At 37.0% G+C, this 16,801-nt stretch overlaps 1 long non-coding RNA gene across 1 annotated transcript; it reads left to right on the top strand.

Annotated features, from left to right (window-relative positions):
- The first annotated feature begins 274 nt into the window (after positions 1–274).
- On the top strand, positions 275–11,384 carry LOC115923341. The gene is made up of 3 exons (XR_004063868.1): positions 275–350; positions 9,802–9,888; positions 11,298–11,384. It is a non-coding gene; the product is annotated as an uncharacterized LOC115923341 (long non-coding RNA).
- Positions 11,385–16,801: the final 5,417 nt, after the last annotated feature.

The raw sequence follows: 16,801 nt of genomic DNA on the forward strand, positions 1-16,801 counted from the left end.
ACAAGTATTTACAAATAACAGGCCTATACCATAATTATGATTTATCACGAAAGCAAAACTGAAATCAAGTTCTATAATTTATTGTGTGAAAAAAAGAGAACCCATTTAGTTTTCTAGTTCATAATAGTACTGGATATTGTTTTAAACGTTATTCTGGAGCAACTTTGTTCGGGTAAGGTGAACGGATTTCTTTGGATTTACATGTATTTCTGATGAGGACAATGCTAGCCTTCGGATTAAAGAGTTGTTCTAAATTACAAAGAAAACCGGAAAGCCTAAGTTGAATATTGTTTCATTTTCGATATGTATGCTCCTTTTCTATGCAACCGATGCTCAAGAGTCTATTCCAAGTGAGTGCAAGGTATTTGGTTATCATTTTGTTGTCACATACATTACCAAGAATACAAAGAAGTATTTACACTGTAGAAAATTGCTAATTATTTAAAAAATAATCTATGAACAGTAAATTATTATACATCTTATGAAAGAGTGCATCCCGAATCATTTAGTACCATTTTTGTGTGGGATTCACGCATGGATGAAAAGGAGGCATGGTTTGCGAGAGTATAAAAATCGTCTTGAGCCAAAGTTGCTAATGTGACGGTTGAATAAAACAATTGGGATTCGGGTATTAATTCGGTCATTGCAGATCCAAATAACATCCCTAACAAAATAATCATGCTACACGTATCAAATATCAAATATCAACGAACACTGATTTTGTGCGCGCTTGTATGTGTTTGTACGGATGTGTGTGTGTGTGTTTTTTGTGTGTGCGTGTGTGAGAGTTTGTGAGAGGGAGAAAGACGAGAGAAGGAAGGGGAAAGAGAACTAGAGAGAAAGGGTGTGTGTCCGTTTGGGTTTGGGTGTATGGGAGGGAGATCGAGACATAAATTGTATGGCATTGTTTTTTGTTTTGTGAGTGTGTGTTTGGGCAAGGGGTGAAGGGGGCGTGTATGTATTAAATTACGTTTTTGCTTTACTAGTGGCTCCAAAGTGGGTCATATCGGAAATACAGAAAATAGGTTTTTAATTTATTTGGAATGGGAAAGATCGAATTAAGAGATTAATATTGTATCAAGGTTATAATGAAGGGGGATTACGAATGACTAATTTTGACTCGTTTGTAAAAAAAAAAACCAACGTGTAGTGAAGGGGGATTACGAATGACTAATTTTGACTCGTTTGTAAAAAACCAACGTGTAATGAAGGGGGACTACGAATGACTAATTTCGACTCGTTTGTAAAAACCAACGTGTAATGAAAAGGGATTACGAATGACTAATTTTGACTCGTTTGTAAAAACCAACGTGTAATGTGTAAAAGACTATTGTACGGAGAAAATTCAATGAGATGGAAGCTACACTTTGATTTCTGCTTCAAGATGGTAGGAGGTAGATTTTTTTTCCTTGTGTAACTATGGCTGTAAGTTATTCAGTTTCAAAGTATCTAGGTTCTATTTAGACATGATAAAAGCATGGGAAGAGTTATAAGGTTGTAGTAATTTTGAAGAAAAGAAATAACCAATTTATTTCTAATAATATTTGGAATTCAGTCAATATGTCATTTTTAACATTTAGGGTTAAAAGGTAACAAAATTGTTGATGTATCGAATATTGGGGAAGCTGTTTTGAAAAGCAAAAAAAAGGGATACCTCTACTTTAGTGGATGTAAAAGATTATGATATTTTCATGCGGGTTAGTTGTACTGTGGGGCTCCTCAGAGATTTGTTATCGAGGAAGGTTTTTATAAATATTTTATAAAAAAGCTACACCATTTATTTATTTTGAAGATTCACGATGGACGGGGATTTTCAGATTTTTCAAATGAGGTATATAGGGAGATATTTAGTAGGCCTAGAAAATTTACTCTTACTCGTGCGCTGCCTAGGGGGGGGGGGGGGGGGGGATGCGGAGGGGGGAGTTCCCCTCCTTTTGCGAAACGCGGAAGCTTTGACGATTCATTAAATTGTTAGAGAGCGAAGACGATTCGTTCTAGGGTCTTAATCCTTGTTTGAATTTGAAAAAAATTATATTTGATTCATTGTTATACAAGATTTCGATTTTTAAAAAAAAGGATATCTTCAGAAATATGCATCATTCATGTGATAACTATATTGTCGTTTAAATCAACCAATCATCACCATCATCACCAAGAGTCGAGAACGGTACAACAAATCGTCTTCTTTTGAAAATAATTTAATGAAACTTCTAAGTTACCGCGCTTGGCCTTTCACCCATCCCCTCCCCCACGCGCGCTCTTTAAGTGATTCGCTTGCCCTAAGGCGGTCCACTGGATGCTAATCTGATGGAAATTTAATGCCCAAAATCCCTAAGCTTCTGGGGGCTCTTTCGTCCTCTTTGTGCATGGCTGATTGTCAACGAAACGGAGTTAAGTCTTTTGTCAAGTCTGCTCGTTGCTATGGCAGGCAACCATTAAAAACCAATTCGTTTCATCAAATTATGGAAATGCAAGCATTAATTTAAACAAACAGAACTTTGTTATTCCTGATTGAGGTGTCGTATGAAAGGGCAGAAAATAAACTTTCTAGAAATGTGATTTTCTCTTTGAAATTCAGATAACGCCCGCCAAATGACTTTTTGGTACCCTCTCTTCAATTTGTTTTAATCACTCGTGCGTGAAATATGCATCATATGAGTTACATCAAATGAAAGAGGAGGATCTATGCTTTACAAATATATGTCATTTATTAATTATAACTGTGATTAATTCTCGGTTTCGTTTTTTCTGGGACGCACTGTATAGTAGGCCTACTTGCGATATGGGCAATTGGTCATTTTCCACGACAACATGAATATATTAAGATTTATTTCGTTAACTTAGTCAACATCGTAGCTACACCCGTACAAATTAGTGCTCACCACCACCTCCCCCTGATTAAGTTATGATAAAACATCGATAATTCTCAGGGTTTTTTTCTGGGACGCAGAAGACTTTGACATTATCGAACATTACTTCCTTACCTGGTATCAAAGGCAACTTGAAAGTAACAGTATTATACATAAATTAGTTTTGAAAACTACACTGTAAAAAAGAATTTGTTCATTGGTAATTTTTACGTATTTTTTCCATGTAGAATTTACTTGAAAACATTAGTTTTGCCACTTACGCACTAAATTTAAGTCTTGCTAACTCAAACTTTCAATTTAGTAGAACATACGTGGAATATTTAAGTAAAATCAAATACATAAGAACTTTAAGTAATTTCAGCTTGTATTAATTTAGTAATTTTAACTCAAAATCAGAAATTATACGTATTACTCAAACAATTTATGTTGATTATTCTTATCTTTTTAAAGTAAGGACCGATGCAGTGCGTAATAGAAATATTTACATAATTTATGAATATTCATTAAGACCAAATTAAACTCTTTTTTAAATAAAACAATTCTTTTTTTGTGGTTGAATGAAAATTTAAGGACTTTAAAACATTTACTAATTCATTTAACATGGCTAAGCAAAGACAAGACAATTTTTAATTGTTACCCAGTTCAAAACAAATCAAAACTTGATATTTCAGGAAATTGTCAAAAATTTGGAGCCTTTCAATATGTGTCGAATTGAAGCGTATGTAATAGTTTGTGATGGTGGTAGATATATATATATATATACGATTAAATCTTATAATTATAGAAGTAGTGTTAGTGATTAGTGATTAATCTTAAATAGAAGTAGTGAATGATTAGTGGATGTTACTTGCTAGATTAGATGGGTACCAAATCGTGCAATATGTAATCCTATCATAGCTTTTTTTTAATTATCCAAAATGATTACAATACTTAAATTATTTACGTTAATGTAACTCGATTTAACTGAGTAAAAATTTATTCAGCAAAATAAGTAAATTCTACTTAAGATGCCGTAGGTAATATTTACTTAATAAAAATAAGGCAATTCTTTTCCTCAATTTTATTGAGTTATTTCGACTATTATTTTTTTACAGTGTAGCATTAATGGCAAACTAGCTAGGAAATGGAGTTAATATTTCTAAGGCTCAATGGAGGGGGTGCTAGGCTAGATGGAGAGGGTGCTAGGCTGGATGTAGTTAGTGCAAGTTTAAATGAAATCATGCTAGGGGATAGATGGAGCTAATATCTCTAAGTCTCAATGGAAGGGGTGCTAGGCTAGATCGAGAGGGTGCTAGGCTGGGTGTAGTTAGTGCAAGTTTAAATGAAATCATGCTAGGAGATAGATGGAGCTAATATCTCTAAGGCTCAATGGAGGGGTGCTAGGCAATTTTAAATAAAATCATGCTAGGAGATATTATGGAGTTAATAATTAATGAGCGAGATCACTAACTGAAGTTCTTAAAAATGAAACATACTAGGTATGGGGCTTGTGTGATCATCACACTATTGTTTAGAACAAGATTGTTTGGAACCAGCAACCTTGATAACTTGGCCAGTATGACGTGACATTTCGGTACTTTATAATAAAGATTATATCTGATATATTGGTAAAGAGTAAAGATTGTGAAAACTTTATGTAAAAATGAGTAACATTACAAAATATGCAAGTAGTCAGGAAATCCCTTACACGATCTAGGAATAAAGATTGTGATAATGCTCTCGCGCTCTAACTCGCCCCCTCCCCCCCCCCCCCCCCCCTCTCTCTCTCTCTCTCATTTAGTTTTTCACGTCTAGTGACATTCCTAAACATAAGCCTGGCATATAACCAAAACTTGATATTATAGAAGTAGGAGCAGATGTGCCAAAATAACCAAACATCATAATTCGACATAATCGGTATCAGAAGCTCCGATAGAGATGAAATGAGACGGAGCCTAATTTGCGTCAACTACACTATATGAGATTGGAGGTGGCTTGTGTTCCAAGTATGGTACATTGCTTTCTAAGCGCTTTACATTGATCTACAGAAACGTATACAATGCTCGAGGTGCATGCCGGGGAGGCGTATGAAAGATGACGTAATGGTATCGAAATATAAGAAAGGAAAACAACTTCAGTTCAAGACAGTTCAAAATAATGCTGGGAAATGGAAATTAAAATGATACCGTTTTAAAAACCAGTTAGATATGGTTTTTGGACAAGAAGCATGATATAATTCATTGCGCGCAATCTGGACTGTATTTGAAACAGAGCATCCAATATGCCTGATATTTAATAGTATACTGTCAATGAAAAAATATAACTAAAAAAAATTAATAATATTGGACCTCTTTACCCAAGGCTGTGTGTCTTTGTCGAGCACAAAATGATTCTGCTCGGGTATGCAGGCCAGTTGTTAGCCCATATTGGGCTTGAATAGACTTGAATTGAAAGACCCTTTGTTTCACCTCGCGAAGTTTGGGCGCTTTCATATGAGAAGTAAAACCTTGCCCATCATTGAATTCATGTTGTAAAGTTGTTTACAGACTGGAAAAGGATAGCATGGGAGTGTACAGAGTGAATAAAAGGAAGAAAGTAGTACTGAAAATGTAAAAAACTTGTTTAACCTGGCAATAAGGGACTCTTGAATGTAGTTTAAAAATTGGACATAGCTTTGGGGCTAACGCTACCGGCCGCCGGCTACGCTGACGACCGCCAGCTAGCTGACGACCGCGTCAAAAAAAAGAAAAAAAAAAGACCCCCCCCCCCCAAAAAAAGACCCCCAAAGGGGCTCCTTTACAGTTTTTCCTACACTCAGCTGCTCCCCCTCACCATAGGCCCTTTTTTCAATTTTTTTTGAGGAATCCATTGACATTTTGAGATTTGGAACCCTTTCCCATACATCAACATTACCAACAATAATTATTTTATCACTCTTTGAGTGAGATAAAAATGGGTTTAACATCAGTTTTCAAAGATTTATACCAAAAAAAAGCACTAGCTGGGAGTCGAACCCGATACCTTCCAGTTGCCAGGCGTTTGCCTATCCACTAGACCAATGTGTCACAGTGGTAATCTCCATGTATTTTTTCATATTGATACTTGTTGTTGTAGATGTAGCAGAAGAGGTATTCTAACTAATTCAGAGAGTCGCTTGTTAAAGAAAAGAGTATCAAATGTTATTTTCTCCTTTGTTGAGGAGGTGGGGGGGGGGGTGTCCCCTTTAAAAAGGAGATGGACACGTCAATATCATGGGGTAAAGAAAAAAATAATAACATGAGGTATAAAGAAGAAGCTGGGAGTCGAACCCGAGTACATACATACATTGCATTGTGAAGCGATCAGTCTTATCGACAAGACCACTTTGCCTCAATGCTACTAACTGGTTCGCTTCTTGGTCTTATAGCACTTTCTGCATGTTAATGACTTTAATATGTTGATTTACTGATTCAACGATTTCGGGATGCATAATTATTCATATTTTTTGCAGTCCGATGTTGTCAAGATTGCCCGTAAATGTTTTCTTTCAGTTACTGATATTTCTAATATAATAGTGAGGTTTTATGTTATTTTCATTTATTTTGCAAACTGCTGACTTAAACTTCCAGTGATATGACAATAGGCCACTGCCCTGACATAGCATAATGAACAGAACACGGATCTATTCCATTTAGGATATGCTACGAATTCTATAACAGGGCACCAATGAATAGGGAAGCTTGGCTATTCGATTCCGTGTTCAATAGCTTGCACCTGCAATGTTTGAATAGTTATGTAACACATTATTCAGCTCTTTCTGACATGGCATCAATTAATGAATTGAAGAAAAAAACCCGACCCTCCCTTCATTGACGGAATATTTTTGTCAATTGCGAGGATTACATGAGAGGTAATAATAGCATTCCTGACATTGCAACAATGACTGCATTATTTTGATGACGTAATGGTATCGAAATATAAGAAAGGAAAACAACTTCAGTTCAAGACAGTTCAAAATAATGCTGGGAAATGGAAATTAAAATGATACCGTTTTAAAAACCAGTTAGATATGGTTTTTGGACAAGAAGCATGAGATAATTCATTGCGCGCAATCTGGACTGTATTTGAAACAGAGCATCCAATATGCCTGATATTTAATAGTATACTGTCAATGAAAAAATATAACTAAAAAAAATTAATAATATTGGACCTCTTTACCCAAGGCTGTGTGTCTTTGTCGAGCACAAAATGATTCTGCTCGGGTATGCAGGCCAGTTGTTAGCCCATATTGGGCTTGAATAGACTTGAATTGAAAGACCCTTTGTTTCACCTCGCGAAGTTTGGGCGCTTTCATATGAGAAGTAAAACCTTGCCCATCATTGAATTTATGTTGTAAGTTGTTTACAGACTGGAAAAGGAAAGCATGGGAGTGTACAGAGTGAATAAAAGGAAGAAAGTAGTACTGAAAATGTAAAAAACTTGTTTAACCTGGCAATAAGGGACTCTTGAATGTAGTTTAAAAATTGGACATAGCTTTGGGGCTAACGCTACCGGCCACCGGCTACGCTGACGGCCGCCAGCTAGCAAGAAAGAAAAAAAAAAAGACCCCCCCCCAAAAAAAAGACCCCCCAAAGGGGCTCCCTAACAGCTTTTTCCTACACTCAGCTGCTCCCCCTTCACCATAGGCCCCTTTTCAAGCTTTTTTGAGGAATCTATTGTCATATTGTGCATTGGAACCCTTTCCCATACATCAACAATCAACAACACCAACAATAATTATTTTATTACACCAAACTTGGAAAAATGATTAACTTTTAATATCTGGCTTTTGGGCTTTAAAACAAAATACACTAGCTCGGGATCGAACCCGATACCTTCCACTTACTAGGCGGTTGCTTATCCACAAGACCACTTTGCCTCACTGCGATTACCTGGTTCACTTTTAGTTGTTAACACTGTGCTTTTATTTGTTAACACTTTCAGCTAGCTGAGGGCAGGCGCAGCTATACCCCCTAAAGGCAGACGCGGATCCAGGGCGCCGGGAGGGCCTTGCCCCCCCCCCCCCCCCCCGTAAAAAAAAGAGAGAGAGAGAAGGAAAAGAAGGGAAAGGGAAAGAGGACAGAAAGGGAAAGAAAGAAGAGGAAGAGGAAGAAGAAGGAAAAAAAGGGGGGGGGGGAAGAAGCAGATCAAGGGCCGAAAGGGTCTTGGATCCCAGCTGTCACCCCCCCCCCCCATTACAAAATAAGAGAGAATGATGAAAAGGGAAAGAAAAAGGAAAGAAGAGATAAAGGGAGGTAAAAACGGAAGAAGAAAAGAAAGAAGCGGGATATCAGTTGCATTTTTGCCGCCAACAAGTTGTAGTTCAGAGGGGCCAAAAGGCCCTAGACCCCACGCCAATAAACGCTACGCTCTGCCTTATCGTAAATACCACTCCCCCAACCTACTTAGAGAAACGTTCAGCGAGGCCTGGATAAAAAGTGGGTGGTGCGGGTTTTTTTCTTCTACCCCCCCCCCCCCCAAACGTTTTTGCTCATTTCGCCACTGCCGGTGTCAACATTACGTACCAATATTTGGCTAGAATAATTTCAAATTGGGCCCCCCTAACAAATCCTAGATCTGCGCCTGGGCCCCCCCCCCCCCAAAGGGGCTCCCTAACAGTTTTTTCCTGCACTGCTCTCCCTCACTCTAGGCCCCTTTTTTCCCCTTTTTTTGAGGAATCCATTGACATATTGTGCTTTGGAACCCTTTCCAATACATCAACAACACCAACAATAATTATTTTATCACACCAAAATTGGAAAAAATGATTAACTTTTAATATCTGGCTTTTTTGCTTTAAAGAAAAATTGTAACTGATCTCCCCTACCTTTCTTCTTCCTCTTCCCCCCCCCCCCCATACTTCTCTCACCCTCTCTCATTTAAGTTTGTTGAGGGAGGCAGGGGCCTTTCGCCCCCTCTCCCGATCCACACGATGTTGATGGGATTAATCGCAACTGATCTCTGCTTCTTTTCACCCTTTTCTTTTTTCTACCTCTTTTGTGTTCCATTTTAGCTCCCCTCTTTCCCTAATTTCCTTTCTCTCTTTTTTTTTTTGGCGAGAATGGGGGGGGGGGGGTTGGTCTGGGGGGCAGAGGCAAAGGCCTTTCTCCGCGATCTTGGGGGGGGGGGGGTAGTGAGCACCTTTTTTTTTTTGGCCCTCGAAATTTTAACAATTTGCACCACCCCCCCCCCCCCCCCCATCCCCCCTACTAGATCCGCCACTGCCTGTAGTTTCATCCCTAGCTAGCTGGTTAAGCTGAATATGGGTTATCCAGTCGTTTCATTCATTAAGTATAATTATACTTGTATCAGGGATATGAGAGTACATCCCTGTTTGTTTTGACTATGTATACGTGTGGACTAGCGTACGGACATTCGGTGCGGCAGGAGGACTATTGGTGCGAGACCTCTTCAGCACAGATTGTCCGTCAGACATTTGAGGCGCGCACGGAATGTCCGACACGGACATTCTGCGCGGATAAAATCCGCACCGATCGTCCGCTCTCGATCGATCTCTAATAGTCGGACGATCGGTGCGGGTTACAATCTACGCGGTCACACCGGCGTGGTTTTTTAAGTGGCGACCACCGTCACCCCCCCCCCCCCCCCCGGCTACGCGCCTGGGGTGTCAGAAATATCGTTTAATTAATAATAACAAGTCCTTCGGTTTGGCTTCATGATGATTTTTTTTTAAATTACAACCAGAAAGAAATCAAGCTGCAATTAAATAATTGTGTCTCTTTACACATTAAGCATTGTTAATGACTTATGAGGAAAACTTGCAATGTATTGTGTATCTAAATAAAAGGCTCTTCATTTTAGTGTAAGGCTCTTTCATAAGATGTATAATAATTTACCAATTTCTAGGTGTAAAATAATTTTGGACTCACACGGTTTTGTATCTGTTATCTTCCTATGGATGCCGGTTGGAAAGGTTGGAACTGCTCCGTTAACAACGGCTCTTGTGGAATTAAACTAGCAGATGATGGTGACGGAGGTTGGGAACTTGATTCCAAAAATGGTGAATAATTCTCTAATCGTAAAAGAAAGCCATTTTTAATTACTTTGGTCTTCCGAATGAAATGATTACGCTCTCAATATACCATTGAGACAGGTACCCCCTTCCCCTCTAATGCCCCTTAAATTGCTGGACTCACGCTATGCCCCTCTTTTTCTTTGGCAGTGTATATACTTTTAGTATCATCATTTTTTCTCGATTTCAGCCCTTGAGAAACATTATCATTGATTAAAGGTAAAGACCAGTATTGGAAACGCCCCAATTTCAAAAAATGAAATGGAAGCTCTCATTACCAATCATGTGAAAGAATATGTTTTGACTAATACATGATGATAAAAAATTTGCCGGGAAACCGCCTACTAATTCATATTTGGTAAATTTGTTTCTCTCATGGTCTGTGAGAGATATAGGGTAGTCCCATATACATCTTTCTGTGTACGTGCTTGTAACTTTACGAAGAATGGGCCAAATTTCTTATCATTTTGATGATTCCAGAACCTTGCAGATGCTAGATGCTAGATGATCAACCTTTTCTGAACGATTCCACAACGTTTCTTTCACAATGCAATCGCATGAAAATAACTGGTCTTTACCTTTAAGGCGAACAAGAAATATTATGAAGACACAACGCCTATAATTATATGCTATCAAAAAGAAACTTAAAACCCAACTCTTTCCATCTTGAATCCATAATGTACATTTTGAGTAGCTAAAATTCTGTTCGTTCATAATATCTTAATTACTGTTCCTTGTTTAATTGTTATGATTTGTATGTTTCTTTTCTGTTGTATAGCGCTCTGATCAGTTTGTCTGTAGTAGTGCTCAATAAGAATCAATTATTATTATTATTATTATTATTATTATCAATTAAAAAAAAATGTGTCGGAATATCAGTCTTATATAACACGATAGCAACAACTCTTAAAAAAAATCAACCCCAGGCAATGTTAATAGCCTTCGGTGACACCGACATGGCAATGATATATTACGTAATCCCTACATGGTTTCTATGGTACATACACTAGGATATTGAAATTGCCCTTGTTAATGAGTTGATATTTCGAAAAAAGTTGCGGTCATATATTTTCCTCCCCCATTTATCATTTACATCAATTTGAATATATTCATATCGAAAATAATATTGTTTGCTAAAAGTAGTCAGACATTTGCCTTCTTATTTTAACACTCGTGTACCCGTCAAACGACAGACCTGGGCCTTTAACACAAAAATCGACTAACATTCAATCTTTAAAAGCTATTGTATAGGTGTTTCAATATTCGTACCTTAAAGTCAAACTTAAGTAATAATATTCATTGTAAAGTCTCGATTGAATCCGATAAAGATATGCAGGTTGCAAATTTGATCTTTTCATTTTAGTTTTAAAAATTATCGTTCTTAAATCTTATTTCAGAGGACCGATTCCATTGGAATAGAAGAGTTTTGGTGTGCATCGTTGCTCCCTTGGTCACTGCATTTGCCATTGTAGTTTTGGTCATTTACTGCAAGAGTCGCAGGTAAAACAGTTTACTCTCTTAAAAAAAAGAAAATTCACTTTCTTGGGAGTGACGTCCGTGATCACTTGTTTAGGAGTGAAAATCGATTGATTTTAGAGTGCTCTCTAAGAAGAAAAGAGTGAATGTTCACTCTATTTTCACTACATTTTCATTCTCCAGAGGAGTAACGTCCGTGATCTCTCGATTTTTTTTAGAGAGTATATCATCATGAACAGAAATTCTTATATGAACGGAGTTTTAGTCTTCATAATGCCGAACAACTCATGTCTCCTTGTTTTTTCTTCTAATGGGGTCATTAAAACAAACGCAGTTTCGTGATGATTTTGATGTTTCCAGTGTGCTAGAGACGGAAGTAAGGGCTGTACTTTAATAAAAACAGTTTGTATCATTGTGAATAATTATAAACTCTTATATGAGCGAAGTTTTAGACCTCATGTGCCACACAATTCGTTTTTTACACGCAATGCATTTCTCATGGGGTAATTAAAACAAAGGCTTTGAGATGATTTTGATGTTCCAGTGTACTTTAGTAAAACAGTTTGTATCATTATGAAAATAAATTCTTATATGAGCAAAGTTTTAGACCTCATGTGCAATGTTCAAGAGACATAGGTTTCAGTTTCAATTTTATTTTAATTTCCAACAGAACATTCAATATAAATAATTATGACAAAAAAAATCAATCACAGAAATCAATGTTCATTAATATAATGCATTTTGCAAATCAATAATTGACTTATAGAAGAGAATGTATCGTGTTTTACTATGAAAATGTAGGGATCCACTGAAAAGCAGGGCTTGTACAATGCGGACCCCTGAAATAATGATAAGCCTAAACTTTCGTAATAATTAGAAATAACTTTTCAAAACAAAATTTGAAATAGATTAATCTTTAAGTAGGGAATGATGTTGATGTGCTGGAGTAGGAGGTATGGGCTGTACTAAAAGTGAAAAAGTCTATAAAATCATGAACTAAACAGAATTTAGGTTAAGTCTTCATGTGCCATGCATGCATTGCCAATTGATTTCCCTGTGCCATGTGATTTCTATTCACGGGGTCATTATGTCATAATAGGCCTCGATATGATTTCGATGTGTCCAGACTCCACTGAAGAACAAAACAATATAATAACATTATTTAAAAGCTTGTCCTGTAGTTAATCAAGACCGATTTTTTAAAATAATTTTCTCGTTTTTTTGTTTTTGTTTGTTTGTTGTTTTTTTTTGGGGGGGGGGGGGGCGGGCGCACAAAGCAACATTTTGCGTGCCTTTTTTGCGTGCCGATCTGCACTCTTGGCAAACGAGCAACATACTGTGAAAATCACCAAATGAAATGTTAATTATTGGTTAATGTATTATTATATCCCATATTTCAGAATTCCGCATGGAAGTGCATGACGATCAAGGAGTAGGCATTTCATTTAGAAACTGATCTGAAGACCAATATATCCTGACTTTGTTTTTTTGCGAAATTTCATGAGCGTGATTAGTGTACTAATTCTTAGCTATTCTTGAAATAAATCGGTAAACGGGTGAAAAACTGGAATGATATAAATGAGGATTTATCCTAAAGTTCGTGAGGTCGTTTTTTCGAACACATTTTGTTCAGTGGTCTTTATTGCAGGAAATTGGCATCAGAAAAGGGCTTAGCAAGGGAATATAAATAAGACAAATATTTCATTTCAGTTTAGATAGAATTAGAAACTTTCACCAAACGTCTTGAAAAATCATGTCCACCAAGAAAATGATTTTATTTCCTTCCCATGATTGTCGGTATTACAGGATGACTATGACGAGGCATCAATTGCCATCAACAAGTCATCGTGATGCCCCAGTGTATGCTACAGAGATTTGCTCTTCAAAACAGCGAGCGTCATCTTCAGAGGAAGAAACGGATCTCTATGAATGCACTGCGAGCACCCAATCGTATACCTCCACCTTAGGATATTCAACAACCAACAACACATCGACCACGAACCGTTCGTCGTTTGGGACCGACGGGTACTACTGCATTGCAGTTGAGGACGATCTTAAAGAAGGCGGTGTGATCTCCAAGCTCAAAGACGATGTTTCCGACAGTCTCGGTTCTACATTCAGTGTGAAGTATCTGTCACGCCTTTTCGAGAGTAATCTGCATCACGTGACCTACCAAGCAGCAGAACTTGACCGTGATCGCTATGGTACTGTAGCTTCCCTTTCGGATGAAACCACTTATGATGTTTTGAGCCACGATCAAATATAGATTAGGTCTCACAGATGCCATATTTTGGAGGAAAATTAATCGAATCAATACTTTCATGGGTGGATCTATACCGTCTTCAAGCCCACCCGCCGTACGTTATATACGATCTGACTAGGATCAGGGGAATGTTTCACAAAGATCCTAAGTTGAACTTATCTCTAAGTTGGACTTTAAAAAATATGGAAAGCTGTTAGTAACTTTGTTAATATTTTGTAAAAATATTTTAAAAGGCATAAAATGTTGATTCAAATCATTCATATTTTCTATTATCAAGGAGATTTAATGTTCTTGATGCGGAATTTATAAAAAGTCTAAATATTCGAATTTTCGCTTTGTATTATATTTAATTTTAAGGCTACAAATGGCTCTCCATAATATTTAAGTCCAACTTAGAGTTAAGTTCGACTTAGGATCTTTGTGAAACACCCCCCCCCCCCCGATTTTGGAAGAATTTACAATAGCATTTGATATGAACATCCAAAGTTCTAAAACCTTAATGGTCGATGATCTGAGTAATCATGTTATTGATAGAATTTAAATTCCAATGAATTTAAGCTTTCTTGGAGGAAGACAGGCTAAATAAGCTCAGAATCTTAGTGACGTCATACCAGTAGATTAATTGTCTAGAATGCAGTTTCCTGTTCTCTTATGACGATTATAAACGATGTAGCCTATGTACATGTACTAATATCTATCTATTCATCTATTTATCTTCTGATCTACAATTTATCCAACTTTTCATCAGTAAGTGTATTGTGCTATATATCTATGAATTGATAATGTATGTACAGTCAAACCTGCTTTTGTGACCACCTGTATAGAAAGACTACCTGTCTACAAAGACCACCCCCCCCCCCTTGAAAATGGTTTCTCATTGATACATGTACTAAAGGAACTATTACCCGGTCGTACAAATCTGAACAGCCAGGTTTCACTGTATCTGTGAATTGATGTTTTGTAGCTGTTTTCTTTAATTATGGTTCGGGTGTCATAAGAAAATAAAACGTCAATATCATTTTCAATGTCATTGTATTTCTTGTCAGTCATTGTCATAGAGGTAAATGACTAATATATCATCGATTTAGCCCCACAATTATTAAGTTAGAAATGTTCGTTCATGTACATTCCTTGTCATTATTAATGTGAAACCGTGTTGAAAGTTTAATACATGTTCATTGCTCAGCCACAATTAGATATTGACACTCATTAATTATATTCAAGTGGGAAGCTTAATTTGGTCGAAGAAGATTTTAAACTAACATTATTAGCGACTCGAGAATATGCGTTATTAATATTTCAACAATTCCAGTTCAGAATAGGTTAAATCAATAGAGACTAAGTAAATTCACCTAAACACTAAATTACTTGACTCCTGTGCGTTTGAGAAGGAGGTGCATAGCTTGCCCCCCCCCCCCCCCCCACTAAGAATTGCTGGCATTGTTTCACTGTTAGGATGATTTTCCAGATTTGTTATATGTGCCACGTATTCTAAAGTGTTTTCAAGTTTATTTGTTTCACATTTCACAAAACAGAATTTCACATACCGGTAGATGACGAAATTTGAACATAATATAAAATATACTCAAGGTATGATTTCATATAATCAAGTCTGAAATTAATTGTATTAAAAGGTAGGTTTTACAGAGTGAAATGTAAGGAACCTATTAAGAAGCTTAGCTTGCAGATTATAGGTTCCCCTTAATACAAAATAATATTTGACTGAAGTGGTTGCAATGGTGAAAGACGTAACAATAATGATAGGTGGGCAAAAGATGATATACAAAGTGAAACAAGCAAAAAGAGCAAATTAATTAATTTGTTACCAAAGTAAATGTCACGTTTGTTACTTTACAATATTGTGGTCACTTAACAAGTAACTAACAAGCATTAAATTATCATGCTGATTCGGACTAAGAGGATCATTTGACAGTTATTTTCAGCTTTACATCGTGTCCACCTTTACTGTGTAATTTTGTTGATGAGTGATAAATTCCCCTCGGAAAAAATAGTACTATGCCAGTCCCTCCTCAGATAAATAATTTCCACTATTCTTTCGAACTAAATGCTTGGTATGTTTGTTTAATATCCCTTCTTTATAATCCGAGCCGATTAGCTACCAGCTGATCTGGATCAAGCGCATTATAGCGCGGGGCTAAAGTACCTTGTGCCGATACTGCAGTCCGAAGGATTGACGATGTGCTCTTGCATTTCAAGGAATAAATTCCTACCAGGTACCCATGTACATCACCTGGGTTGAGTGTGGTAAATGTAGATCAATGTCTTGCCAAAGGACATTAGTGCGGCGGCGGGACTCGAACCGCGGACCTTGTGATCGACAGTCCGGCGACGTATCCACTCGACCGCTGGATCACCTTAAAAATAAGGGAAACGCTCTCGGCGGTTTCGCCTGCATCATGCAATTCGATATGATGAAAAATTGAGGCTGGGACATTATTTCTGGGCAGGATGGCCCATTTGCAGGCCCCCCAAAATAAAATATTTTGAATATAATCAGCTTTTTTGAAGTGAATATTGATTAAAAATCATTAAAAGAGTTATTTACTATTATTTTTTTTAACCAAGATTGATGACTCTAATGAAGTATGAACAAAATTAACAAAAATTGATTTTCCGGTATTATTTCTAAAAAAAATTGGGTAAATCATACCTTTTTATGCGTTTGTTGGAAAATTACAAATTCCTAAATTTACAATTGGCGAAACATATGCTTATTTAGAAGCCTTCATGTCAGGGTCTGCAGAACGTCGGGCTCAGGGGCTCGATCCCCCTCCCCCAACCTCACTTTTTTGAAAAAGTATGTTAAAGAGAAAAAGAAAGAAAGAGAGAGAGAACAAAAAAGAGTGACCTGCCAATGTCACAAATGATGTATCAAAATATGCTCATTTGGCCGTAATTAAATGCCTGAGCTTACGGGGGTTCCGGCATATTTTAATACCTAAAAACCATGAGCTTCCAGGCAGACAGTGAAACAACATAATAACATAGTAATAAAGATGTTACATAAAAACCCAGGACCGAGATTTGAATGACATTGAATGCATCTCATGCAGGATTAAATAATTACAATACACAATAACAAAACGGAAAAGAGAACATCATAACTTCAGTTTTTTAAATATAAACATTAATAATTCCTAA

This window comes from Strongylocentrotus purpuratus, unplaced genomic scaffold (genome assembly GCF_000002235.5).
Source record: "Strongylocentrotus purpuratus isolate Spur 01 unplaced genomic scaffold, Spur_5.0 spur5_scaffold_13, whole genome shotgun sequence".
In the NCBI taxonomy this organism is placed as follows: domain Eukaryota; kingdom Metazoa; phylum Echinodermata; class Echinoidea; order Camarodonta; family Strongylocentrotidae; genus Strongylocentrotus; species Strongylocentrotus purpuratus.